This window comes from Panthera onca, chromosome B2 (genome assembly GCF_046562875.1).
Source record: "Panthera onca isolate mPanOnc1 chromosome B2, mPanOnc1 haplotype 2, whole genome shotgun sequence".
NCBI lineage: Eukaryota > Metazoa > Chordata > Mammalia > Carnivora > Felidae > Panthera > Panthera onca.
The window spans coordinates 4,570,759-4,597,946 of record NC_138343.1 but is presented as its reverse complement, the minus strand read 5'-3'; the positions used below and the strand labels follow the sequence as shown (position 1 = coordinate 4,597,946).

The window sequence follows — 27,188 nt, the reverse complement described above, 5'->3', positions numbered from 1 at the left end:
TCGAGCCACTCGAGATGAGTGTTGCCCTCATCCTCCACCAGGAATGTTCTAAGACCAGCAATATCTTCTACATCGTGAAATCCAAACGATGCTTCTCAGTCATCCACTTACTGGACATCTCAGCTCCACTGGCACCCTGGACAACGCTCCCCCTTCTGGAAAACTCTTTCCTGTGGCCTCCGTGGAAGCCTTCTTGACCCTAGGTCCACCTGCAGCCCCCCAGCTCCTACCAAACACCGTGCCTGTCCCTCCAGGGGGATCCAGGGCCTCAGCCACATCCCTGGCCTTCTCGTGTGAACTTCAGGAAGAGCCTCCTACTCTCCTCCTGCCAGCCCACCTCCAACCTATGCAGTATGTTACAGCTAGACGGGTCTTAAAAATGTCAGATGTAACCATATCTCTTCCCTGCTTGCAGCTCCCGATGATTCCCCACTTCTTTGGGGATAAAGTCCAAAATCCTTAGCGTGGCCTATCATGCTCATCCTGGCGTGTGCCTCCCTCTCCTGCCCTTATCTCCCACTGCTCACCCCGGTCTGGCCAGCGTGACACTCTTAGTTTTCCTGCTGTTCTGTGGACCTGTGCACTTCAGTTGTTCCCCCTACTTCAACATTCCCCCTCCCCATCTTTGCCTGGCTAACTCCCTCCCACTCCTCAGATTTCACTTGAAATGCCACTTCACCTGGAAATCTTTGATACCCAAAGTTTTGGTTCGATCCCACTATAAGCTTCCGTGGCACGGAGAACTTTTCATTTCTCCAGCTTAACATCCAGCACACCCGTTATTACTTATTCACTGCCTGTCTTCACGTTTGAACATTAACCTAAATGGGGGAGGGGGGCTGTCTTGTTTCCTGCTGTATCCCCAACACCTAGCATGGGGCATATTTTTGAATGAATGCACGCATGAATGAGAAATGCACTAGATGCTATAAAAACAACTACGCAGTCATCGCAGGTCAGGCCTTTTCCCAAACTATACTACTATGATTTCTAGAGGAAACGTAGTCGAAACCAGATGGTGGGTTCATAGAAAGGGCGAGATGTTTGTAAAGGGCAGGTGTGTTTACGGAAAGTAGTTAAGAGAGCATAATGGCTTTTAAGAGAACCACTGTTATTCTAAAGTTTTACAGTACCAAATACAAGATCTAGGGTGTGACAGTATCCAATAACTCTGCCCATGATATGGTTCATACTCTGAGGAAATATTTGTTATCTTAAATTCACGCCGCACATTTTCAGTTGAGTAAAGGCATGATAGAAACAAACAGTAGCTTCTGTGATGAGGTAGTTACAATGAGCTCATGTCATAAATCAACGTGGCCAGGACCTAGGGATCAAGGTTTTCTAAAAATAAAAATTTGATCTGGATAAGAAAGTAATCAAGCTTTTTAAAATCATAGATGTATAGAGCAGAAACGGACCCGACATTATCCAGCCCAAGCCTCCCACCCTGTCCTCCAACCCCTCCTCCATCCATGTTGTGGAATACAGGAAGCAGAGGCCCTAAGAGTTTAAGTCACTTCCCTAAGGTTAATGTCCTGTTAGCAGCAAATTGGGTAATAAAAACCAGATGTCTATGCCAGTGGAACTGAATGCTTTCCTCTTCTTGATTCCATAAACTCTAATTTTATGGAACTCATAAGCCTTCTCCAAACCATGGCCCGAAGAAATGGTTTTCCAGAAACTCTTATTCTCCTCTAGTCTCTAATCCTGATCCACTAAAGAGAATATCCTGAATAAAACAAAGTCTTTAGGTGCTGCTGACCCCAATAACACCTTCCCCTTTCCACTTACACTGCTCAAAGGCTTAGGATATAATAATAGTAGTCGCTGAAGAACTTTGAATAACGCCTTGACATAATATTCTGTCCTGAGGCATTACGTAACCTAGTGCCCTTTTGTCCCTTCTAAGCCCTGAGAAAATCAGTCTCCCTGCTGTCATAGAATATTTTGGAAACTTCTGTGTTTCCAAAAAAATCACTCAGGATGATCTGGCAGTTCCATTCCTGTGTATACATCCAAAAGAATTTAAAGCAAGGAGGGACTCAAACGGATACTCGTACATCAACGTCCAGTGCAGCGTTATTCACAAGAGTCAGAAGGTGGAAATGACCCAGGTGGCCATCAACAGAGGAGCTGATAACAAAATGTGGTGTCTATATACACAATGGAATATTATTTGGCCAAATAATAGAAGGACATTCTGATAGGTGCTACAACATGGATATAACAGGCAAATAGTGTGCTGAGTGAAATAAAGCTGACACAAAAGAACACATACCGTAGAATTCCACTTCTGGGAGATACTCGGAATAGGCAAATTGAGACAGTATGTGGGACAGCTACCAGGACCGGAGGGACAGAGAAACGGGCAGTCCCTGCTTAATGGGTACAGTCTCTGCTTGGGATGATGAAAGAGTTCAGGAAGCAGACAGCGGTGGTGACGTCGAATGCACTGTGCAGGATGCCGGTCTTGGTGGCCACGGTCAGGCTAGGATGGACCCCACTCTCGTGTGTTCTCGGCAGGGGCTTACAGGAAAGTCACGGTACAGACCGGCCCTGCTTTCTATGGACTGAGGAAGGGGGCAGGGGAAGAATTTTAATTAAGTTGTAGAACTACATTCTGCCCCAAGAAGCAGCAGGGAAAGGCGAGTTCTCTTGGTTTCCCATTCGAATTCAGGAACAGTTTCTTGAACTGACACCCTGATCTGATGCATAAGACGAGGAACCATCTAGCATCTGAATGAGAAAAGCGTTTCTCAGGCCTGAGAACTTTTTGACCACCCACCACCCTCCTCATTTGTGCCTTCAAGACTGTGGCTCTGGTGGGGTGCCTGGGTGGCCCAGTCAGTTAAAGCATCGGACTTCGGCTCAGGTCATGACCTCATGGTTCGTGGGTTCGAGCCCCGTGCTGGGCTCTGTGCTGACAGCTCAAAGCCTGGAGCCTGCTTCGGATTCTGTGTCTCCTTCTCTCTCTGCTTCTCCCCCATTCATGCTCTGTCTCTCAAAAATAAATAAATGTTAAGAAAAAAATTAAAAAAAAAAAAAAAAAAGGACTGTGGCTCTGGCCATTACCTTCTTTCCTTATGAGGCCTGTTCCGTTTCTAGTTTCCAAACTACCGAGAACTTAACGACTAGAACTCAATTATGTAACACGGGGAAGCAGGATTTTTTTTAGTTTCAAAGACGTAAGGTGCCACCGGCCAGGAATGTGGGTCTCCTGTTCAAATGGCCAGGTTTTGTGTCCTGGTTATACATCCAGAGGTTCTAGCCTATGATGCAGTAAAGGCATTTCTAGCCACTCACCTTCCTACTGATCTTCCCAAGGACTGAGAAGACATTAAGAAGAACATACTAACTTTTGGGGGGGCCAATTTTGGGTCGGCAGTTTCGAAGGTCGTGATAAATATAAGGGAAACGATTTTGCATAGCATATTTCCTTCCGGGGAAGCTACAATAAACAAAGGGTATGTAACTGAAGAGTCCCTAGAACCAGACTCGTTTGCAGAGACAAATGTGTTACCCTCTATGATTCTGGCAGTTTTGATCTTCAGTTACATTTTTCTGGTGGGAGATATCTGGCCAAATGTCTTCCAGTCTGGAAACGAAGAGAATGCATTCATAGGGCCTAGGGAAAGTGGAGGATGGTATTTTCCAAAGACGGCCACAGCTTCCCACAGGCTGTTCTCACAGCGTGACTGACCTTCCTCCCACGGAGGTGTGTGGCATCCATGCTCCTCCCCTTGCATCTGGGCGGGAGCCTGTGACCGCCCCAGACAACAGATGCTACGTGGCTTCTGAAGCTTGGTCTAAGACACCACCTGACCTTCTCTCTTTTGGGCCTGTCCTCAGAAGCCAGTCCCCATTTATGAGGAAGCTGGGACAAATGAAAGAACCCCGTGGAGGCGTCTGGCAAGTCCAGCCAAGGGCTAAGCCGCCATCATTCCCAGGCGTGTGAGGGAGCAAGCTTTCCAAAGATTCTATCCCCAGCTGCACCAGCCGTCCGGTGAGGCTCCAGACAGCACGGAGCAGACACAAGCTGTCCCTGGCGTGCCCTGTCTGAGAATGCCTGACCCACAGACTCTGTGGACATAATGAATGGTTGTTTTTATCGCTGAAAAAAAAATTGCTCAAGTCATGCTTAAATTAAGTTTCCGTTAGTATAAAATGAGAGCATGACAAAGCATATTGTGACGCTTAAAGGGTCGGTCACCGACACACAGCCCTAGCACCAACGGTATTAACACAGTGTGGCACACGGTCTATTAGAGAAAAGTAAGAGAGCACGTAGAGTTCCCCAAACTCTCATCTCCCAGCATGGGCCAGCCATCGATGGTCCATCTGCACCAAGGCCAAAGTCCAGTAGAGCATGGCCAGCCTCTTACGGTAATCTGGGTGCACACAAAAAAAGGACCTGATCTCACACCACATTACACATTTAGGCTGCTACACGCTTACGTTGGCCTATGGAACACTTAGGTTCTCTAGGTCACGAGAAGTAGAAGGTGGCATCTCTGGGCCCAGAGAGAAGAGTAGGGAAAATGCATACGGAGGGCCCAATCTACACTGAAGGTCAAAGGTTGCAGACAGAGCACCCTGGAACAATCCAGAAGAGCCTCTGCATATCCAGAACGTTAACATCCACCGAAAGCCCTGCTGCCCCTCTGCAGACTAGCTCAGGCCAGCTCAGCCTGGCAGAAGGAGAGAGGAGCCCAGTCCTGTCAGACGTGTCTCCCATCAGACACAAAGGGAACCAGTGAGAATCTTCCCTAACCTTCTCTTCTGCCCTCCTCCCATCAAAACAAGATGGTCACTTGCACACTTCACGTTGGCAGAATTTAAAAAAAAAAAACTTTTTTAATGTTTATTCATTTTTGAGAGAGAGAGAGAGAGAGAGAGAGAGAGAGAGAGGGGGGGAGGGGCAGAGAGAGAGGGAGACACAGAATCTGAAGCAGGTCCAGGCTCCGCGCTGGTAGCACAGAGCCCAATGCGGGGCTTGAACCCACGAACCGTGAGATCATGACCTGAGCCTAAGGCAGACGCTTAACCAACTGAGCCACCCAGGTGCCCCTGGCAGAATTTTAAAGATGAGTAGTATTCAGTGTTGGTGGGCCCCCTGGGAGAGGTGTATGCTCATAACAAACACAGGAGTATAAAACAGTAGCTCGGCAGGGAAATTTGACAGTGTCTATCAAATCACAATATAACTATCCTCTGGCTGAGCAACTCTACTTCTATTTCAGTTTAAGTTTGTTTTTAAAGCAATACTTTAGCACGGGTACAAAGAGATGTCTATTGCAACAAAATACTGGAAATACCAATGGAGGAATAAGTAAGTAAATTTTGGCATATTCTTCTATGAAATACTATACAACAGTTATGAATAAAGTAGATTTATAAGTGCCAATATCAATAGGGTTCTACAACATAGTTTTGTCCATTTACGTTGTTTTGGAGTGTGTAAAAAAATGCCTACTTATAATTACCTTGGTTTAAAATTAACATCAAGTTTCTTTTAATCTTTTTTTTTAGTTTATTTATTTATTTTGAGAGAGAGAGAGAGAAAGAGAGAGAGAACATGAGTAGGGGAGGGGCAGAGAGAGAGGGAGAGAGAGAATCCCAAATAGGCTCCATGCTGTCGGCACAGAGCCCAACATGGGGCTCGATACCATGAACTGTGAGATCATGATCATGACCTGAGCCGAAATCAGGTCAGATGCTTAACTGACTGAGCCACCCAGGCACCCCAGCATCAAACTTCTTAATGCTCCAAAATTGCACTACATGCAGATAGTGATATATAGTCATTTGCCAGCCGGTGAGGCTCAGAATAGATCAATTACATTGGAATCCCCAGAGCGGCTTAGAATCTAGAATCTAGGACATCATAGCTACTCAGCACTGTTTAATAAATTAATAAAACAGGCTAGCAGCTCCAAGGCTCCTTCTGGTTCTAGTTCTTTGATTCTAAATGGAGGAACACTGTCCTTTTAAATAAAATGGTGACGACAATGCCCACCTCACAGCGCTGCTGCGATGACAAATAAATCCTAGCAACTGTTGTATTGTCGGACTTCACTGGATAAAAATGACTTTTGTGTCAAGTTCAGAGACACACTAGATGTTTCAGAGAGATTTTTTCAATGTGTTTGGAGGAGGCGGGGGGAGGTGTGAAGGAGGGGACGGGAGAGAGGGTCAAACATTAAAAATACTACCATAGATGAGGGTGAAGAGGGGGATGATGGCAAGAGCCAAGCCCAGACGTGAGGCATGGTCAAAAGTAATGGTAATAGCGGGTGCCTGGGTGGCTCAGTGGGTTAAGCGTCCGGCTTCAGCTCATGTCATGAGCTCAGCTCATGATCTCACCATTCATGGGTTCACGCCCTGCATTGGGCTCTGCCCAATCCCAAGCGGGGGAGCCTGCTTGGGATTCTCTCTCCTTCTCTCTCTCTCTCTCTCTGCCCGCCCCCACACATGGGTGTGCATGCTGTCTCTAAAATAAAATTTTTAAAAAGGTAACAGAAAAAAAAGTAACAGTAATAGGAAGGGCGTTATACTTTTAAAAGCTTTGAGCATGTACACTAACAGGAAACTCCTGGAAACACTTGATTGGAGAAAGAACACAAGCAGGAAACTGCTGAAGTTGGGAGTGGCTCCAGAGAAGTTCCATTCTGGTCCCTGACCTTGATCACAATTGATGGGAAACTAGGCTTTCAATCTCATTGAAGCAGAGAGAGTGTGAGTACCGGTTGTTAGTTTCCCAGAGCTGCCCAAACAAGTTCAAGTTTAACCGGGTGGTTTAAAATTACAGAGGGGCGCCTGGGTGGCTCTGTCGGTTAGGCGACCGACTTCGGCTCAGGTCATGATCTCGCGGTCCGTGAGTTCGAGCCCCGCGTCGGGCTCTGTGCTGACAGCTCAGAGCCTGAAGCCTGTTTCAGATTCTGTGTCTCCCTCTCTCTGCCCCTCCCCCGTTCATGCTCTGTCTCTCTCTGTCTCAAAAATAAATAAACGTTAAAAAAAAAAAAAAAAAATTTAAAATTACAGAAATGTAATCCCTCATGGTTCTAGAGGCCAGGAGTCTGAAATCAAGGTGCCTGCAGAGCTGCTTCCTGCTGGGAGTGTGAAGGAGCGTACATGCCTTTCTCCTAGCTTCTGCAGATGCATCACCTCGGGCTCCTGCTCTGTGGTCACCTTCGTTCCGTGTCTCTCCTCTGTGTCTTTTCCTGTGGCTCTGCCTTTGTCTTTTCCTCTTGCTGTAAAGGCACCTGCTATTGGATTAGGGTCTACCTACATAATCCAGGATGATCTCCTCTTAAGATCCTTAATTATATCAGGGCGTCTGGGTGGCTCCATGGGTTAAGCATCCAACTCGGTATCAGCTAAGGTCATAATGTCAAGGTTTGTGAGTTCGAGCCCCATGTTGGGCTCCACTCTGACAGAGCACAGCCTCCTTGGGATTCTCTCCCTATCTCTCTCTCTCTCTGTTCCTTCTCCACTCATGCTCTCTCTCTCAAAATAAATAAATAAACTTAAAAAAAATCCCTAATAATATCCAAAAGGTCCTCTTCCTATATTAGGTCACATTTGGAGGCTCCAGATAGACATATCTCGTGGGGGCAGGGCAACTGCCAACCTCCCATAGCTTGCTCGTGCGGTTTTGGCATTGGAAGAAGGCTACAACAACGGAAATATAAACCGAAGGGAAGTAAAAGCTAAAAATAAAAAATGTAAAGTTTCCTGGGCAGTTTCAAACCAGCAGATGTAAGTGGCTTGTGGTATCATCGTCAACACTTTCTGGCAGCCTCTTTAAAAACTGACCCAAGCCAGGAACATCGCTGAAATGGTCAGCACATACTTAATCACTAAAGCTGATCACCTTCCCAATTTCTTCCCATGGAATTTAAAACAAATACTCTCAATTGTCACGTATGGACATATATAATTACGTGAGAGACAAAAGCATAAATAAGGAGCCTAACAGAGTTTGAGGTACCATGTACTAAATTTAGATTCTGTTTCCAGTAAGGTGACGGGCTAACCACCTGAATGAATCCTCTTGTTAAAAACAACTAAAAATCTGACCATCTTAAGAGAGTCAATGAGCTGTCATGGATGTAAGGAATTCTCAAATCAGACACTGATTGCAGACAAGACTGTAGCCAGCCATTTCCCCCAAATAAGGAGGCAGGGTGGGGGAGGGAACACATAGAGGTTTGCATTCATGGGCTCCAATGGCTCCAGAGACACAGCCCAAAGAGCCTGTCAAGTTGGGGAGTCTAATTGGGATCTTCCCCCCAAAAGTGATCCCAGTGGGTGAAACAATCAATTTAACAATGAATGTAGGGGCAGCTGGGTGGCTCAGCAGGTCATGATCTCACAGCCCAGAGCCTGCTTCCAATTCTGTGTCTCCCTCTCTCTCTGCCCCTTCCCCACTCGTGCTCTCTCTCAAAAAAATAAACGTTAAAAAAATTTTTTTTTAATTTAAAAATACACATTAAAAAATTACATTAAAAAAAGAATGAATGTAGAAATAAACTGCTTTCTCCTCAATCCCCCACTCCTCCCATCCCAAGCCCAGTTCCAGGAGACAGGAAAATCTATTAGTTCAAATCTTAGTGTTAAGTGGATGGGAGAAAAAAAGGACAACCTGGCCACCATGAGTGTTTTCAGCCTGAATTCACACTAGCGAGGGGCACTGGACAAACCTCTTGCCAAACATTTAGTTGAGTAGCTCCCATAAACCTGGAAAAAGCAAATGCTGATCCCGTCTGGAAGGCTCCACTTCTAGCTCAGCTAATGGTAATTTGTGCAGGCAAAGTTCCAAAGCATCAGCAGCTCACAGCATGAGAAATTCAGAAATTCCATAATCTTACAGTTAGTTCCATTCTCTGTGCCTGAGGCTTGAAATATGTCTTTGTATACTTATGCCCACGTAATGTCTGTATAAAGGAGATCTCAAACTCTAACCAAGAGAACACTGACATAGCCGTATAAGCAATAAAGCATGTGCTAAGCAACAAATATTGCCAAAGTGAGTCATTTCATAAAGATAAGAGGACCAATTAGTCAGAAACCATACTTTTAAATTTACATGCACTAAGAGCCTCAGGATATACTGCCAAAACTATAAGGAGTCACAGGCGAATTCAAAACCCCAGATTTTTAAATACTCTCAGTAACTGATTGAAGAAGCAGATAAAAATGTATTTTAATTCGTCCGGAGGGCGCAGGCGCAGCAGGCACGCCAACAAGTGATGCCGGCTCACCTGTGGGGACTCCTGGGGACTCGGGGAGGGTTTCCGGAGGCCCAGGGAGGTCTCCGGACTCCACCGGGGGACGCAGGGCTGCAGGAGGGAGGCTGCGGACGGAGGGGCTCCAGGGAGAGGCGCCAGAGTCAAGGGAACCCAAAGGAGCATCCACCGGAGGAGCCGGGGGGGGGGGGGGGGGGGGGGGGGAACCACGTGGGAAGGGGAGTCACCTGCCCTGGGGGTGAGCAGGGACAACTCGAACTCGAGAAGCTTCCTCCGCGTCCCATTTCCTGGGGATAAGGCTCGCCGCCCCCCCCCCCAATCTTCCCACCGTGGCTCACACTGTGGGCGGCCTGGAGGCAGCTGGGAGCCCGCCCGGCACCCCCTCGTCACCCCCTCCGAGGCCCGCCAGTCCTGGAGTCGAGCGCCCCACGCGCCTGGGAAGGGCGCCGCGCTGTTTTGGCCTCCTGCCTCCCCCAGCACCCTGTGCCCCGCCCCGTCCCCACATACCCTTCTCCCCTTGCTCCCTTGCTCCCCTCACCCTGCGCCCCTGCGCGCGCCCCCACCCCCTTACCCGTGCCTGCCCTCCACTGGCCCCACTCTGCCCCGGAAAGGGCAGTACCCTCCCTTAGAGAGAGAGAGAGAATGTTGTAGTGAGATGTGTCCTGCTTCCAGACTGACTTGAGCCATTGTCAGGGAAACGGTAGCCCCCAAAGGTACCAATGCATGTTGGGATATGTCAAAAGCAGATAAATTAGTAAGGATGAAGAGGGTTTGAATATCACAGTTACCAAACCTGACCTATTGGAGATTTTTTTACACGCACACAAATGGCCAATGAACGCATGAAAAAGTGCCCAACGTTATCATTAGTCAGCAGAGAGATAGAAATTAAAAACAAAAAAATGAGTAGGAAGCAAAAGCATTAAGAATGACTCATGTATTTCTACTTCTGGCCAAGTTCCAATAACAGGGACCAAATTTACCTTCCTGTTTGAAATAACCAAAAAAAAAAAAAAAAAAAAGAGAGAGAGAGAGAGAGATACAGGAATCACAACATACCATTCAACAACTGCAGAATATACCTGTTTTTTTTTTCCTGCACATATGTAACAGTTACAATAACTGTTCATACATACATAGGCTTAATCTCAAATTTCAAAGGAATAATGTAGAGATACAAGATTGTATATATCACAATAAAACTAAACTCAGAATCAAAAACAAAATGGTAACTACTAAAATTCATCATTGAAAATTAAGCAACATATATTAATATACTATATTGGGTCAAAAATAAATCAAATCAGAAATTAAAACTAAATACTAACGAAAACATACATATCAAACTTGAGGGATTCTTTTGAAGCAGTATTTAGAGGGAAACACAGACATTAGAAAAGGAGGAAATCTGAAATTTAATGAGCCAAATATTAATTCCAAGTACTGTACTTAGAAAAGAATGGCAAAATAAAATAAAGAAAAAGGAAATAAGAAAGAGTGGGATTTTATAAAAAAGAAAACATACAATAGAGACCTATTCAAAATCATCTATTCAAAAGGTAGTTCTTTGAAAAGGCCAAAACAAAATAAAAATACCTCTAGTGATATTACTGGCCAAGGAAAAAATAGAGAAAGCCCGTGAGTCACCACTGTCAGGAAGAAGAGACCATACTGTAGTCCTACAGACATTAAAATAAAATAAGAGTACTAAAATCTTTGTGCCAATAAACAAATATGTAGATGAAATGGATAAAATACTAGAAGAGTATCAACTCCAGTATATCCCATCAAAATTCAATTATATAATATCAATCAAAACCCTGCATAAATAGCAACCCTAAAATATCCCGGGTCGGAAGTCTCTGTTGTTAACATGTCATTTCTCCCCACGTTGATTTCTTGACGCAACAGATTCAGTGCATTTCCAATCAATCTCACTAGAAGTTTTGTGGAGAAATTGACAAGTTTATTCTGGGACTCGTATGGAAATACAAAGGACCTAAACAGCCAAAGAAATCTTGAAAAAGAAGAAAGTTGGAAGACTTCGACTACCTGACTTCAAAGCTTATTATAAAACTACAGAACGAAGATAATGCGGTATTGGCAAAGGATTGAAAAATTAGATTGCGGTAGAATACAACCCGTTCGAAAACATAAACCATGATGAGATACCACCTCACCCCTGTCAGAATGGCTAAAATCAAGCCCTCAGAAAACAACCAGTGTTGGCAAGGATGTGGATAAAAAGGAACCCTCAGACACTGTTGGTGGGAATGCAAACTGGTGCAGTCACTCTGTACAACAGAGTGGAGGCTCCTCAAAAAGTTAAAGTTGAAAGTAGGACAACCCTGTAACCCAGTAATCACACTACTGGGCGATCACCCAAAGAATACGAAAACAGTCATTCAGTGGGATACATGCAGCCCTCTGTTTCTAGCGGCATTTTCTACAATAGCCAAACTATGGAAGCAGCCCAAGTGTCCGCTGACTGATGAATGAATAAAGGTGTGGATATATGCACAAGGCAGTATTATTCAGCCACAGGAAAGAATGAAATCCTGCCATTGGCCACGACGTGGACGAAGCTAGGGTATATTATGCTAAGCGAAATAAGCCAGGCAACGAAAGGCAAATACCATATGATTTCATTCATACGTGGCATTTAAGGAGCGAAACAAATGAACAAAGGAAAAAAAAAAAAAAAGACCAAAAACCAAACTCTTAACTAAATAGAATAAGCTGACAGTCACCAGAGGGGAGGTGGGTGGGGGGATGGGTGAAATGGTGGATGGGGATTAAGCATTCCCTGACCATGATGTGCACCGGGTAATACACGAATTGTTGAATCACTACATTGTACTTCTGAAACCAATATAACACTGTATGTTAACTATGCTGGAATTACAATTTTTTTAAATGAATAAAAAAGAAAAAATATTTTTAAGATGGAACAATGAAAACGAAACAAAGAACAGAAGCCCTTTGTTGCTTTTCAACAATGGTGCTAGAACAACTGGATGTTCATATGGGAAAGAAATTAATCTCTACATCGCACGATACACAACAATTAATCTGAGATAAACTTAAACACAAAACTATAAAGCTTTTGGAGGAAAGCGTGAAGAGCAAACGCATGACTCGGAGGTATACAGGATTTCTTAAAATTGATACAGAAAGCATTACCCTAAAAAAGACATTAATAAACTAGGCGGCACCAAAATTTTGTTAAACTTCTGCTTAACAAAACACATCGTCGAGAAAATGAACAGGCATGCTAAGGATGGGGAGAAAACATTTGCAAATCACACATCTGATGGAAAACTCCTGCCCACAAATACACAAGGCAAGAATTCCTGTAACTCAAGCACAAAAAGGTGGACAACCCAATTTTTTACAAAGGCAAAAGTTTTGAACGTTTCATCAAAGAGATAAACACACGCCAATGAGCACGTGAAAAAGTGCCCCGAATCATCACTAGATGAGGACATGTAAATTAAAACCGAAAATAAGTAGGAAACAAAAGCACCAAAAATGACTCCTGTATTTCTACTTCTCGCCAAGATGGAGAAGGAGGGACCAGATCTACCCCCTCTGTTGAAACAACCCAAAAAAAGGGGGGCGGGAATGAAATAAATGAAAGAACAGTGCTCAGACAAATGAGACAACAAAAACCAAAGATCTCCAAGCGACAAGTGAACAGGGGCGCCTGGGTGGCCCAGTGGGTTAAACATCCGACTTTAGCACAGGTCATGATCTCACAGTTCGTGGGTTCGAGCCGCTCAGTGCACCCCCCACTTCAGATCCTCTGGCTCCCTCTTTCTGCCCCTCCCCCGTGCGTGTTCTCTGAAAAATAAATAAAACATTTAAAAAGAAAGAAAGGAAAAAAGAAAGAAACAAGTAAACAAATGAGGTGAGCAGAATGACTGCCCCCAGTTTAGTGTTTGGAGTTTCCAGGCCTCAGAGTGAGGAAGACACTCGCTTCCAGAAGTCTCTCCCAGTTGAGGAAATCACTGAGGGGCTGGAGAGTTTGAGGTAGTTAAGAGTTTGTCAACTGAGAAAGGAGACAAAACTGAAAAGGAACACAGGTCTTTATTTGGGGTCCCAGGACTGCAATTCGGGGGAGAGCACAGATTCCAGAATAACCAGAAAAGCGACCCACTTGTGCAGGGAAAGCCAAGAGTTTTTATGAGAAAGAAGGAAGAGGTAATTACAAGATTGAGATAAAGAAGAGAGGGGAAAAAACCCTGCTAATTTAGTGCTGACCAGTTGAACCGATGGGGACTATCTTATTGATTACTGATCGGTGCTATCAAGCGACGTGATTCCTGCTAGATAATTAAGTTTCCTGTCCTCATATGCTCTGTCGGTGAAATTTTATGAGCAACGTTTGTCGTAACAATTGCTGCTTCCGGCCGAGTGGAGTTTCTAGGCGCCAGCCAGGCTCAAGGCACCTCCGATGGAGTGAGGGCCGGCAGTGACAATCTGATGGGGTTTCCTGGTCTCCAGTTTGAAGGTCTCTGGGGATCCTGTGTCTCAACGAGCGCTGTTGTGGCCATTTCTCTGAGGTTTATCTCAAGTCATCCAGCCTCAGTTTGCAGGGCTTTTCAGGGGGGAAAAAGGCAGTTTCGGTTCCCGGTGATTCCAAGAGATGAAAATGAGAAATCTTTGTTTGGAGAATCACAGTCAGATATTCGAGGAAACCAGAAGAATTCGGGATCCAGCCCAGTTTTATAGGCAAACAGCAAACACTCAGAGACCGTCAGAACTAGAAGCTAACATCCACAACACTGTGTTACAGAAAGAATGCTTTTTTTCTCTAAAATCACCCTGGTCTCCAGCAAGGAGAACTAAAGTAAGATGAATTTGTTTGTAAAATAAGTCCAGTTTTAGCCAAACTTGGCCTAATTATTTACATAAGGACAGCAAGAATAGGCGTTGACCACATAGACTCTTTAAAACCTGCCTTACTGGAACTTTTCATAAAGAATCTCTAGATTGAACTTTTAATAGCCTCTCAAGGCCAGAAGCCAAGCCAGATTCTTGCCAACAGATTTGCCTGAAATACCCACAGATCTGGGTTACTTCCTCCTCTCTTCTCAACGTCCCCCAAAGATCCTGAGTTTCCTGGGCCTGCCAGGAAGTGACCTTCCTTGCTCCCCTGGTAAGGCTGCTGGGAACCCTGTAAATTAGGGGACAGGGCTGATTTTTTTTCAAAGGGGCTTTATTGGCCCCATCAAGTCAACCCTAGTTCCTTAAATCTGTCTGTTGGTGTCTGAGTCTATGGATGTCTTCTCAAATATAACCTTCCACTCAAAGCCTTGCTGGTATAACCTTGTTTCCAATCCTATCCTGTTAGGAGGAGAAGCTTATGCAAATAACTCCAATTTGCATGAAAATAAAAGTACTCACTGAGAGTTTCCCCATTTTGGAGGAACCAGGGAGAAAAATATGTTTCATATTTATTTATAAAGATATATTAAAAAAATTTTTTAACGTTTATTTTGAGAGAGAGAGAGAGAGAGAGAGAGAGAGAGAGAGAGAACTCAGGTGCCTGTGCAAGTAGGGGAAGGGCGGAGAGAGAGGGAGAGAGGGAATCCCAAGCAGGCTCTGCATTGTCAACGCAGAGTCTGACGCAGGGCTTGATTCCAGAGACCGTGAGATCATGACCTGAACTGAAATCAACAATCAGACGCTTAACTGACTGAGCCACCCAGGCACCCCCATTTTACCAAATTTCTAAAAGCCATAGATACTTTAAGAGAAAAAGTTTTCTTAAATCTGGAAGAACAAACATTAGGGAACAGAATGTTTCAAATAAGGGTCATAAAAACTATAATCACCTTCCTCAATTCATTCAGCCCCATATCATTAATGCTTATTCTGTTGGAATCCAGTCTTCCCTCCAGGCCCAGAAACTCTTACCCAGTTTAATTTTATAATCTTAAGGGTGTCAGAAACCTGCATTTGTCAAAAGTCCTCTCCATGAATCCCCTTAAGATGAAATACATTTGTAAGAGCATCAAAGTAAAATAACAGCTGTAAATGACAAAAGACTAAAACCTGGCTATGGCTAAAGATCTGATGAGAGTTTATTACAATGCAATTGACAAAGGAAATTTGGTTATTTCTGCGACACACAACAGTTCCGTAAGTAGAATTACAAGTGATAACATTATGCCGGGACATATCAAAACTTTAGGAACTTCATATAATTTCTGGAATAGTTATATTAGTAACACTCCCTCCTAACAATATAGCCTAAGAAAGTTTATTATCACTAATGACAATACTTCCCTTGTAATTGAACATACCAAGTAAATGAGTCTCATTAGTCAAACAGACTTCATTTAGAATTTCAATTGGGGGAAGCTTGTCAAAAATATCAGAAGGTTTTTAAAACAAATTTTTTTAATGTTTATTCATTTTGGGGAGAGACAGCACGCAAGAGGGGGAGAGGCAGAGAGAGAGGGAGACACAGAATCCGAAGCAGGCTCCAGGCTCTGAGCTGTCAGCACAAAGCCCAATGTGGGGCTCGAACTCATGGACCGTGAGATCATGACCTGAGCTGAAGTCGGATGCTTAACTGACTGAGCCACCCAGGCGTCCCATACCAGTGTTCTTTAGATGGCAAATATATGAATACGCTGAATATTTTTAAAAAACATATGACTCCTCATAGCAAATTTCTCATCATGGCACAGAACCTATTTACTAACAGATTCCCAAATCTTTCGTTTCTAAGAGGAAGTCAAAAGCAGATAAATCTATGGCTATTAATTAATGTTTCTGTATTTTATCTTATTTGGAAAGATCTAATGACTATCTGTCATTAGATCTAAAATGACTATCTGTCACTTTATTTAAATGAGCAAAACAAAGGTTTTAAGTTACCTACCCCTCCAAAAAAAAATTGGGGAAACTAAGTAGACATAAATATTATTGAAAAGTTCAATTATAAACTTTTATCTTACTTCATTAATTCACTTGCTCTTCATCATTATGTTTAGATCAGTCATGAAAATTTCATGAGACGCTAAATAGCTGACCATCATCTCTAAGTTCTCTTCCCGGCTGACAAATTCTATGACAGGGATAACACGAGCTTATTTGACTTTTAGTAAACCTAAGTAGAATAAAAGTATTATATTTAATGCGAACAGCTCTAAAAACACACCTGTTTTAATTAAATGATCTTCCGTTCAGTGGTTTGATTTTTTTGGTTGCTTTTTGTTTTGTTCTGTTTTGTTCTTTGGGGGCCCTTGCTAGGGAAGCCGTGCACCTGCCCATGGTGCGGCCAGGAGGCTGCTGGGAGGCCCAGGCCCCTGCTGTACCCCCGGCCCCCTGCGCAACTGTCCTTGCCCCGGGCAGAGCCCACTTTTGAGCCCTTCCACACTCACCCTGGGATGTTCTTAAAACCAGGCCAGACCCGGCCACACGATGACCGTCAACCACAGCTGCTCCTGGAAACGTCTTTCTTGAAACACACACACGTGTAATCTCCCGCGTTGACTATTTCCTCTCCCCTGGGCACGGGGAGGTGTGCAGAGACCCTGTTAGCAGTCTTCCTACCCTCTCCCACCCCAGCCCACCCTTCCGTCCCCACCCGTCTATCCCCATGCAACCCATCTGAACGAACCACTGTGTCATTTCTATCTTTCAGTTGCACAACCACTGCAACCAGACATAAGCCTATGGCTTGTGTCATCATGGGGCACCTGCTCCCCCGAGAAACCACGCCATAATCCACCAACTTATCAACCCCTGCCTATCAATTATATTTGAAAAGATAACATGTATTGAGGACTTTTGATAAGCCAGGTGTGTTCTTACAGTTTACATGTATTTTATCATGTAATCCTAAAAGCAACTCTAGGTAGCAGGTGTTAGTAGGTTTGCTTTACAGATGAGAAAAGTGAGACACAGAGCATATGACACGGCCACTGTTGCTAAGAGTGAGGTCATTCTTTATGCATTAACATGACTGTCCATCTTTCCACTGTGCCTCCATCATGATGGTTAAGATCCCAAGGTTTAGAACTGGGGGGGCGGCGGGTGGGGAAGAGAGCTGGTTCAAATCTGCCTCCTCCCCTTACGCAGTAAATGAGCTTCATGTCTGAGTTTCACTTTACACATCTGTGAGCAAAATAATAATGCTCACTCTACATAGTCACACATCACATTTGTTGAGTAAATGGTTGTTATGGCCATAATTATCTCTATAACACCTCCCAGCAAACCTAGTGGTTGCCCTACAAATGTTTGCTATGTGGTTTGTGGCACATAGAAACTAAAACATTTAGGGGCGCCTGGGTGGCTCAGTCGGTTAGGTGTCCGACTTCGGCTCAGGTCATGATCTCGCGGTTTGTGAGTTCGAGCCCCGCGTCGGGCTCTGTGCTGACAGCTCGGAGCCTGGAGCCTGCTTCGGATTCTGTGTCTCCCCGCTCTCTGTCCTTCCCATGCTCATGCTCTGTCTCTGTCTCTCAATAATAAATGTTTAAAAAAATTTAAGAAGCTAAAACATTTACCATCACACCATACTGTCTCTGACCTCAGGTAAACTGAATAAATCCCCTCCTTGCTGGGGTAAAATATTTCAAGACACAGGTCCCCAAAACAAAGAGGACCTCTTATTAAAAACTTATCATAAATTACTTTGTGTGCTTTCTACCCTGACTTCTATGAGCAAAAAAAATGGAATGTCTTAGACACTCAAGAAAGAGTAAGCAACATGATCACATTTTTCTTAAGTATTTTATACAGTGTCCCAGATCCCCGTTGGGTCTGGCCATACAGCTGACTAAATTACAGAGCCTTGGAGTGGGTGGGGCGTCTCCGGCTCTAGTCCTTGACTCCAAATCCATTTTCCAAAATTGATTTATGTCTAATCAGCATGACCTATTTGACTGTGTGTATGACTCAGTAGATCATGAGACTTTAAAAACAAAAAAACCCTCAGAATTTTAGATGTCAAAACATGTAATACTCTTCAATTTAGGAACCCTAATTGCAAAAATCCTTTCATTACCTTAAAAAATTGGGTATTTGTGGGGCGCCTGGGTGGCTCAGTTGGTTGAGTATCTGACTTCAGCTCAGGTCATGATCTCGCGGTTTGTGGGTTCAGGCCCCATGTCGGGCTCTGTGCTGACAGCTCAGAGCCTGGAGCCTGCTTCAGATTCTGTGTCTCCCTCTCTCTCTGCCCCTCCCATGCTCATACTCTGCCTCTGTCTCTCAATAATAAGTAAACATTTAAAAATATATAAAAAGTACAAAAAAAAAGGAAAGAAATTTGGTGTTTGTGATCACGCGAGCAAGGTTATTAGACACAAAGGGAAAAAAATCTTTTCTTGAAGATTTCTATATTATAAAAGCACATACATATTCATCATAAAAGGAAAAGTCTACAGGAGCACGTAAGCATGCTTTATCCCTATCACCCTAACCCCCAGGGGCAGTCACTGATGGCAGTGTGGTATTTCTCTTATGAGAAACAGACTTAATTTGATCTACCCCCTTATCAGTTTGACGTACATAGCCAACTGAAAATTATAGCCACTCTCTTTTTTTAAGTTTTCTACTACAGAGGGGTGCCTGGGTGGCTCAGTCGGTTGAGCATCCGACTTCGACTCAGGTCATGATCTCACGGTTCGTGAGTTCGAGCCCCACATCGGGCTCTGTGCGGACAGCTCAGAGTCTGGAGCCTGCTTCTAGGTCTCCCTCTCTCTCTGCCCCTCCCCCAATCATGCTCTGTCTCTCTCTCTCAAAAATAAATAAACATTAAAAAAAATTTTTTTTTAATTTTCTACTATGTAGAAACTCAAACACACACCAAAGTAAATAAAACAATATAATGGCATCCCATACGCCCATCACTCAGCCCAACAACCATCAACCCACAGCCAACCCACACTCCATCCAGACTCCCATCCGCTTCCCTCCGTCCACTATTTGGAAGCAAATCCCTTACATCACACACTTGCGTTTACCTCTGCATCTCTGTAAGGAATGGCCTTTTTTTAGATGAAGCCATATGCCAGTATCACATCCAAAACATTACTTATTATTAGATATCCAGTATTCCAATTTTTACTTGTCTCCTGTCATAAATGGAGGTTTAGTTAGCATTAAAAAGTTCACCATCTAAACAAGCTTCCCACCTTACGACTGGTTGCTAGAACTTTAAGGTCTCTCCATGAATAGACTCCCTTCAGTCTCTCTTTTTCCCCTTAACAATTTATTGGTAGAAGAAACCAAGTGGCTTGACCCTCCAAATTTTTCACTGTCTGGATTTTGCAGATCGCATCCCTGTGGTATGATTGAGTATGTCCCTTGCACTTACTTCCTTTAGATGTCTTTAGAGGCTTGTTCAGATTCAGATTCAATTTCTTTTACAAGAGCTTTGCTTGTAATGTTTAGTTTCTTCTATCAGGAGGACTGTGATGTCGAGCACTAGTGTTCTTCTCTTCATATTTTTTAAAGGACTTTAATATACTAATTTTTACAAGAATTTAATATACTAATGTACATGATGAATCATCAAGAAGGAAGGGATACGGTGTTCCACATTCCCCAAACTTACTTAAGATTAAAATAGTTTTTTGGCAGGATATTTAATAGACAATATTTAGCATAACCTGCTTTGAGACATGTTGTCCTATATTAATTGATGAAAGATTTTCACCCTACAGAAAAGTCAGACTTTCTCTCTTGTTTGTGATGTTTAAAACCACTGATGCTCAACACTGTGACCCATTATTTCATTAGGGGCTTGCAAGATGGCCTGATTCTACCATTCCCGTTTCATGCATTAATTGGAATCCTTTCGTAAGTTAAATTTCCCTTTCTGTACCACTTACTCAGTTGTGCAGTTTATCAAGGAAAGGGGGGGTGGTGGCATCATTTTCCCCTAGCCTCCAATTTTTTTTTTAGTGTCATTTTGAACTCAGTGAGTTACACATATTTGATGAGTTTGAATCCAATCAATTACCATTCTTTTTTTTTTTTAAACGGAAGTATAGTTGACAACAAATTTTATATTTGTTTCAAGGGTACAACATAGTGGTCTGGCGATTACATACATCACAAAATACCGTGATGAGTGTAGCCACCATCTCCAATAACAATCCTTCTTTTTTCCAGTTACTATTCTTACTAATGCTCAAATTGACCCATTTGGCCAGCGGGAATCTCTTCATATTGGCCTTCGCGAGTCATTTTGCGATGATCCTAATGGCATTTGAGAGCTCCTTGCCTCTTCTAGGACAACACATTCCACATTCACATTGCACTTTCCTGCTCCAGACTCCCAATCAGCTATTTTTCCTAAAAAAGCCTTGGTTTCTTTTGTTGAGAGCGTGTCTGGAAGCCACAGTCCGGGTGCTAGAGATATGACTACTCTGAAAAGATGCCAATTTGCTCACAGCGTTTGGATGGCGTAAGGAATATTTGCAAACTATAAACAGTCCTAAACACACTTGATTACTTAAGACTGGATTATCCAGATCTCTTCTTCTAATTGTCCATCTGTGTCCTTTCTGAGGCCAGGAGTTTGAGAACCATAACCCCTTCTTCACTGGTCCCTGACTCAAAATCTGTAGCATGCTAGGTTCTCAGAACATATTCAGTGAGTAAGAAAAATCAGGCTTTAGAGGCTGAAAGAAACTACCAAAAATGAGTTTCAGAACTATGAGGAGAAATGGCAGCATAATTAGAATCGCTCCATAGCCGCTGGGGTCATGACTTGAACAGGTTCAGATTTGCTTGGATGGTTAAGTCCATGTATATTCCTATAAAAGAATCACTGCCTTACAGAGTATTCACTAGTTTAAAAAGAGCAATGCCATGAAAATATGCCAGGTCTTAATTTCTGTTTCAGTTCCTCCTGACCCGAGCATTTGAGCCTGAGATCATTGTCCAGTGGAGACAATCAGGGCTGAGGTAAGGGCTGATGCGTGTGTCCCCAGGACCCAAAGGAAGGAGAGCCCGTCCCTCCCTGTCGGCGAAGGGCATTGGGCGGGCGGGGCGGGCACGGGTGGCAGGTTGGTTGGGAGATAGGAGGCCTCTGCTTAGTAGATGGGGAAGCACACAATGAACAAGTTGCAGATTGACCTCCCACAGTTCAGAGCCTTTGAATGGAAAGGGTAGGACCTGAAGCAGAGGCCCCGGCAGGAAGGCCAATAAGGTGACAGAGTTGGATGCGGCCGTTGTGGGGGGCGGGGAATGGTTGGGTGTAAAAACTAGGCCTTTCTTCCTCTGTCTCCCCAGGATGTCGGCATCTAACTCCCAGCTGACCTTGGCTCAGGTAAGCCCGTCCTGCTCCTGGAACAGGGGCTCGCTTACAGCGCTTTCTGTCTCTCTTTCTGGCCGCTGGCTTCTTTCTTGGGAGCCCTTAACTGGCCACACGGTGGACCAGACCATGAGGGTTTCTGCTTGCTAACGGGGAACACCCGACCCTGGTTACCTCCAACACACGAGGAAACAGCTGGCTCTCTGCAAACCGGGAGGCACCTAGGAGAAGCAGCCTGGGAAATCGGCAGCACCGATTTCCCAGTGGGAGCTGGGATCGGGAGCTAACGGATCGGATCGGACCGCATTCCTGGCAGGCACGGCTTCGTCTGGGATGTTGCCGTTGGGATCAGCCACTTGTCAGAACCTCAGAGAGCTCGCTCCGCCCAGGTCCCGGAGGAGGAAGCTTCTGGAGTGAAAGGCAGCCCACTGGATTTCCTCTCCCACCCACACTACGTGAAACAGAGCCAAGTACAGTAGAACCTTGGACCGCCAGTAACTTGTTCTGAGTGTTCCGCAAGACAAGCAAACTTTTCTAATACACTTTAACTTGATAAACGAGCGATCTCTTGCACTACAAGTCGTACATGAAGCCGAACGTCACCTGATCACAACGGAGCCAATGGTTCTCTCTCTCTGTCTCTTGTCTCTCTCTCTCTCTCTCTCTCTCTCTCCCTCTCTCTCGGGGGTTGTGGGTGATCCTCTCCCGTGCTTGGAAGCTTGGTCTCAGGCCGTGGTGTTTGACAGAGATCAGTGACTTTTCAGAATGTTGGAAGGCGCTCACAATAGGCACTAGTGTATTTTTTGTCACTTCCAAGCACCTATGGACAGTCTTTTGCTTTTCCAGAAAGAGTGAGCTTAGGAACGCTTTGCTTCATTCTAGATCAGGCTGCCGGTGGATATAGACCCTTTCCTCCACTGCCTTATTGCCAGTTACGTTAAATACCGTCTATGATGAGAGTTCATTAATACTGTGCTGTAGTCAACATCCATGAGAGCGTATACAATGGCCCCCATGCAGAGAAAGATTCCATTGAGCCAACAGATGGCAGTGATCCTGTTAGCATAGTGAAAGTCGTCCTACACAATAACCCTCCTCTCTCTTGTCTCCCTCACATCTGCCACGAAGGTTTTCAAAGGTAAGTTCAGGTTAATTTGTTTACTTTTCTTTATATTTTGCGTTTTACTATTTTACAGTATATTACAGCATTGTAATCATTTTTATATGAATATTTTTGGGTTGTGGAACAAATCATCTGAGTCCCCCCACCCTTTTTTTTAAGTTTATTTACTTATCTTGAGAGAAACAGACTGTGAGCAGGGGAGGGGCAGAGAAAGAGGGAGAATCTCAAGAAGGCTCCGCGCGTCCGCACAGAGCCCACGCGGGGCTTGAACTCACAAACCGTGAGATCGTGACTTGAGCCAAAGTCGGATGCTTAACCCACTGAACCACCCAAGTGCCCCGCCATTATTTCTTATGGGAAAATTCACTTTGAGATACAAGTGCTTTGGATTACGAGCACGTTTCTGGGACGAATTATGCTCGCAAAGCACGGTTTTACTGCATTCAAAATTGGCAGAGTTGTCAGGAAGAGGGAATGAATGCTGGTCAGCCAAAAAAGGGGTTTGTTTGGGATTTTTTTTTTTTACTCAAAGATATTACTTCTTATTTCTTTGAGAAATGAATGCGTGAACATGCAAACACAGTGCTAGAAAATATGGTAACCATAAACGCGCTGCTTTGATCAGTACATGGAGAGGTCTGTAACTCAGTCAGTGGATCCAGTTTGTACAGCAAGAGGTCAGAGTGCAAGGTCACAGCCAGACACAGCACAGGTGGATCTGGATCGAGGTCTACTGGCTTCCACAAACCATCGTCCCACACTGCCTCTCACCCCCCCAGCCCCCCCCCCACCCCCCACTGATTGCATTAACTTCTCTCTCAACTCTAACATCACTTTTGACACCACTTTATTTATCATGCTTTGCAACATTGATTTGGGCATGTTTCTTTCTCACTCATTATTATGATCATCACACCCACTTACCGATTCAAATTTTGTGATGTCTTTCTTGGACGTTTAAAGTCAATGCTTTTTGCTTATTAAAAAAAACTTTTAAATCAAATTAAAGTGTCTGGTTTTGGTTTCGTCTCCTCCCATGAGTCAGCGACTTGAACAACAACAAAAAACTCCTCACCCCTGGATGAAGGCCAGGAGGAAAATTCTTTTATTAAAATCAGCCGACCTGGAGCTGGGTCTTCTTCCCACCCCTGCGTTCTCTTCAAGTTCTCTCCACCCCACCAGGAATAGCCAGTCATCAAAGCCTAACTTTCAACTTACTAAGGTAACGTGCTTATTCACATAACATACGCGATATGCAAAATACAAAATCGTGCCCGCCCGGGCAATGCTGCAGACAACAATAGAGTCAACTTCCGTGACCCAATCTCAACAACTCGTCTCTACCCCCACCAGCGCACCCTCATACACACTCACACCCACCCCTCACACTCTCACACAGCCATGCACACCCTCATACCCTCACAAAGTCACACACTCTCACACTTTTATACACACTCATATACACTCACACCCCCTCATACACTCTCACACCCGTACCTACCCTCACACACACGCATGCATTCACACACACCCTCACACCTTCATACAAACTGTTGCACATGCTTACACACCCCCTCACACCCACCCCCATCATGCACAACGACAGTCACACACACCCTCACACCTTCACACAAACTCTTGCGCACACTCACACGCCCCTTCACACCCGCCCCACCTGCATACCCACACTCACACACACCCTGACACACCCACACACTCAAGCTCACACACACCGTCCTCCCCACTGATCAGGGATTCTAAAGCCAACCCCAGGCATCGTGATTTCATCTTCTCATATTTCACTATGTATCTCTAAAATATGAGGGTTCTAGTAAATATAACTACAACACCATCACCGAATCTAACACGTTTAGTAAAACTGCCTTAATATTGCCAAATATCCAGTCAGCAGTCAAATGCCCCCAGTTGTCTTATGTATATTCTGGATCAAATCAGGATCCAAACCTGGGTTCAGACATTACAGCCAAATTTTAAGGAGACACATACAAATGCCCACACTTTCACACTCTCGATTTTGTCGGGACACAGCTTTTTCGTTTCAATATTTTTTTTTAGAAATTAGATTCTGGCTGGCTGGTAGTCCACACTTGTCTGGGCCCGGAAGCTGCCCTCGTCTGCACGTGTGACATGACTCAGGGTCCCTCAGCCCACATCTCCAGGTTAAGTAGGCCTATCTTGAAGTCAGCTAAGAGGAATTAACTAGGCCTTTAAAAACAAAGTGCTTTTAGTACTTCTCCTAAAGAGGTGGAGAAATCAGCAACTGTTCTTTAAAATGTAGAGTTTGCTTATGGCGGCCTTGTTAGGATAACTTCAATTTAGAACCAAGCCAGATGTCCATCGGTCAGGGCTTGGCTCAGCAGGACACGTTACGTCCGAACAATGGGAAACCAAGCCACTTTTTAATTTTTTTTCTTGTTTTGTTTCTTGAGAGAGAGGCAGAGAGAGCGAGACAGGGAGAAGCAGAGAGAGAGGGAGAAAGAGAATCCCAAGCAGGCTTGACGCCGGATGTGGGACTCAACCCCACGGACCGTGAAATCACGACCTGAGCCAAAACCGAGAGTTGGACGCCTGACTGACCGAATCACCCAGGTGCCCCCAAGCCACTCTTTAAAACAATGAGGTTGCTCTATATGTGATACAAAATACCAAATGCCAAGATATATTTGTGCACAAACAGGAACAATACGAGTAGTGGGACCCACGTTTGCCTAAAGAAATCTGAAAGAATAAGCCGTTTGGCATATACCCAGATTCCAGACTCACGGAAGAAAAGCAGGCATTCAGGATAAAGGATACTGTCTGCACAAAAGGCTTAAGCACAGTGAGTGGGCACCCTCCCCAAATCTAGGCTCCCAGTTGCTAGCCCAGGGCCGACCTCCCCCGTAAGCAGGCCTGTCAGAGGATACGGTTCATTCCTGCTAGGTTAACTCTTTCCGACCCAGCCAGGAAACAGGAGTCAGGTCTACAACAAACATAAAATTTGGGCCGCCTAGATAGCTCAGTCCGTTCAGCACCCAACTCCTGATTTCAGAGCAGGTCATGATCTCACGCTCCGTGAGTTCGAGCTCTGCATCGGGCTCTACGCCGACAGTGCAGAGCCTGCTTGGGATTCTCTCGCTCCGCCCCTCCCCTGTGCACACGTGCTATCTATAAAAAAATTCATTAATTAAAAATAAATAAATAAAATAAAATAATATCAGCAGCTTCCAGTCTGTTTTCATGGTGAAGAGGGTGGAGCCAGTGAATTGTATCTCTTTCCCGGAAATGACGGTTTCCTTCCAGAGCCCCGGGTATACAGTGCACAGCAGTCACACTGAAGTGTCACACTTCAGGCCAGACGGCCGTTTGACATCCCCTCTCCGTGGACAAAGGCACCGCCCTTCCTGTCCCTTCCTTCACTTGTCACAGCATCTTCCAAGAAAGCGCAGGGCCAGCACCAAACAGCCCGGTTTTCGCTGGCACTCCAGCAGGTCACATTCAAATGCCCGGTGTCAGGAAGGGTTTTGATGCGTTGGTCTAAGGTCTTTAAAATCCAGATTTGATTTTGAGCTCCTTGGTCACTCCCACGGTCTTGTCTTTGATAGTAATTTCCAAATCAGATGACTCGTTTAAGGAAGAACCTGGCCAAGGGCCTGATCACTCGGAGGGACTGGCCATTCATTCCCGCCTGACTTGCTATGCTTGTCCGAACAATGGGAAACTTGGGCAAACTTTGCTTAGGGGGTCATAACTTTTGCCCTTTCTTTTTATGTAAAATGTTGCGCTCTGTACATCCAAGCATCCGCACTCAAGATACCTTGGACAGTGTTGGGTTAGGATATGCCCTCTGATGTATATCATGCTATGTTCAGATGCACAGTTCAGCAATTTGAGGATCGTTCAAAACACTAGACCGACTTATCTCGTCTGCATGGATTTCTTTCACTGTTGGCAATTCAATCTCTACTGAAAATGATAGAAGTGGAGGGTTTGAACATCACTTGTTGCACTTACAAAATCTGAATAAAAATTGTAAAATTCAGTTTAGTTCTGGGACTACTTTTTTTTAAAATTTTTTTTTTTTGAGAGAGAGAGAGAGAAAGAGAAAGAGCATGTGCACGCGAGCAGGGCGGGGAGGGACAGAGGAAGAGAGAGAATCCCAAGCAGGCTCCACACTTAGCGCAGAGCCCAACGCAAGGCCAAATCCCACAACCCTGGGATCAGGACTTGAGCCAAAAATCAAGAGTCAGATGCTCAACCGACTGAGCCACCCAGGCACCCCTGGGACTATTTTTACATGTTTTACTTATAAACCTGAAAGCTTGTATTTCTCTCCCCAGAGCCACACCAACTTGTTATAGCCATGAGTCAGACATCTTCCCTCTTTGGGTTCGGAAATCAGTGCAATTGCACACCCACAAGCATACCCCCATGGAATGATACAACTCAGAGCAACATACAAAATTTGCATACAAATAAACAATACACTGGGGGGCTTCTGCGATCTTATGATTTCCCCTGCGTGGAAATT

At 44.6% G+C, this 27,188-nt stretch overlaps 1 protein-coding gene across 2 annotated transcripts in view; it reads right to left on the bottom strand.

Moving 5' to 3' along the window:
- The window catches only part of LOC132666560 (cytidine monophosphate-N-acetylneuraminic acid hydroxylase), a 133,969-nt gene extending 112,121 nt beyond the window's left edge, over positions 1–21,848 (bottom strand). The window contains exon 1 of one of the 2 annotated variants that reach the window (XM_078446577.2): positions 21,709–21,848. The gene's annotated coding sequence lies outside the window, so the exon portion shown is untranslated. Of the gene's footprint in view, positions 1–9,266; positions 9,383–21,708 lie in introns of those variants that run through there. The other variant, XM_078446581.2, reaches the window with a different exon arrangement.
- Between the last annotated feature and the right edge of the window lie 5,340 nt (positions 21,849–27,188).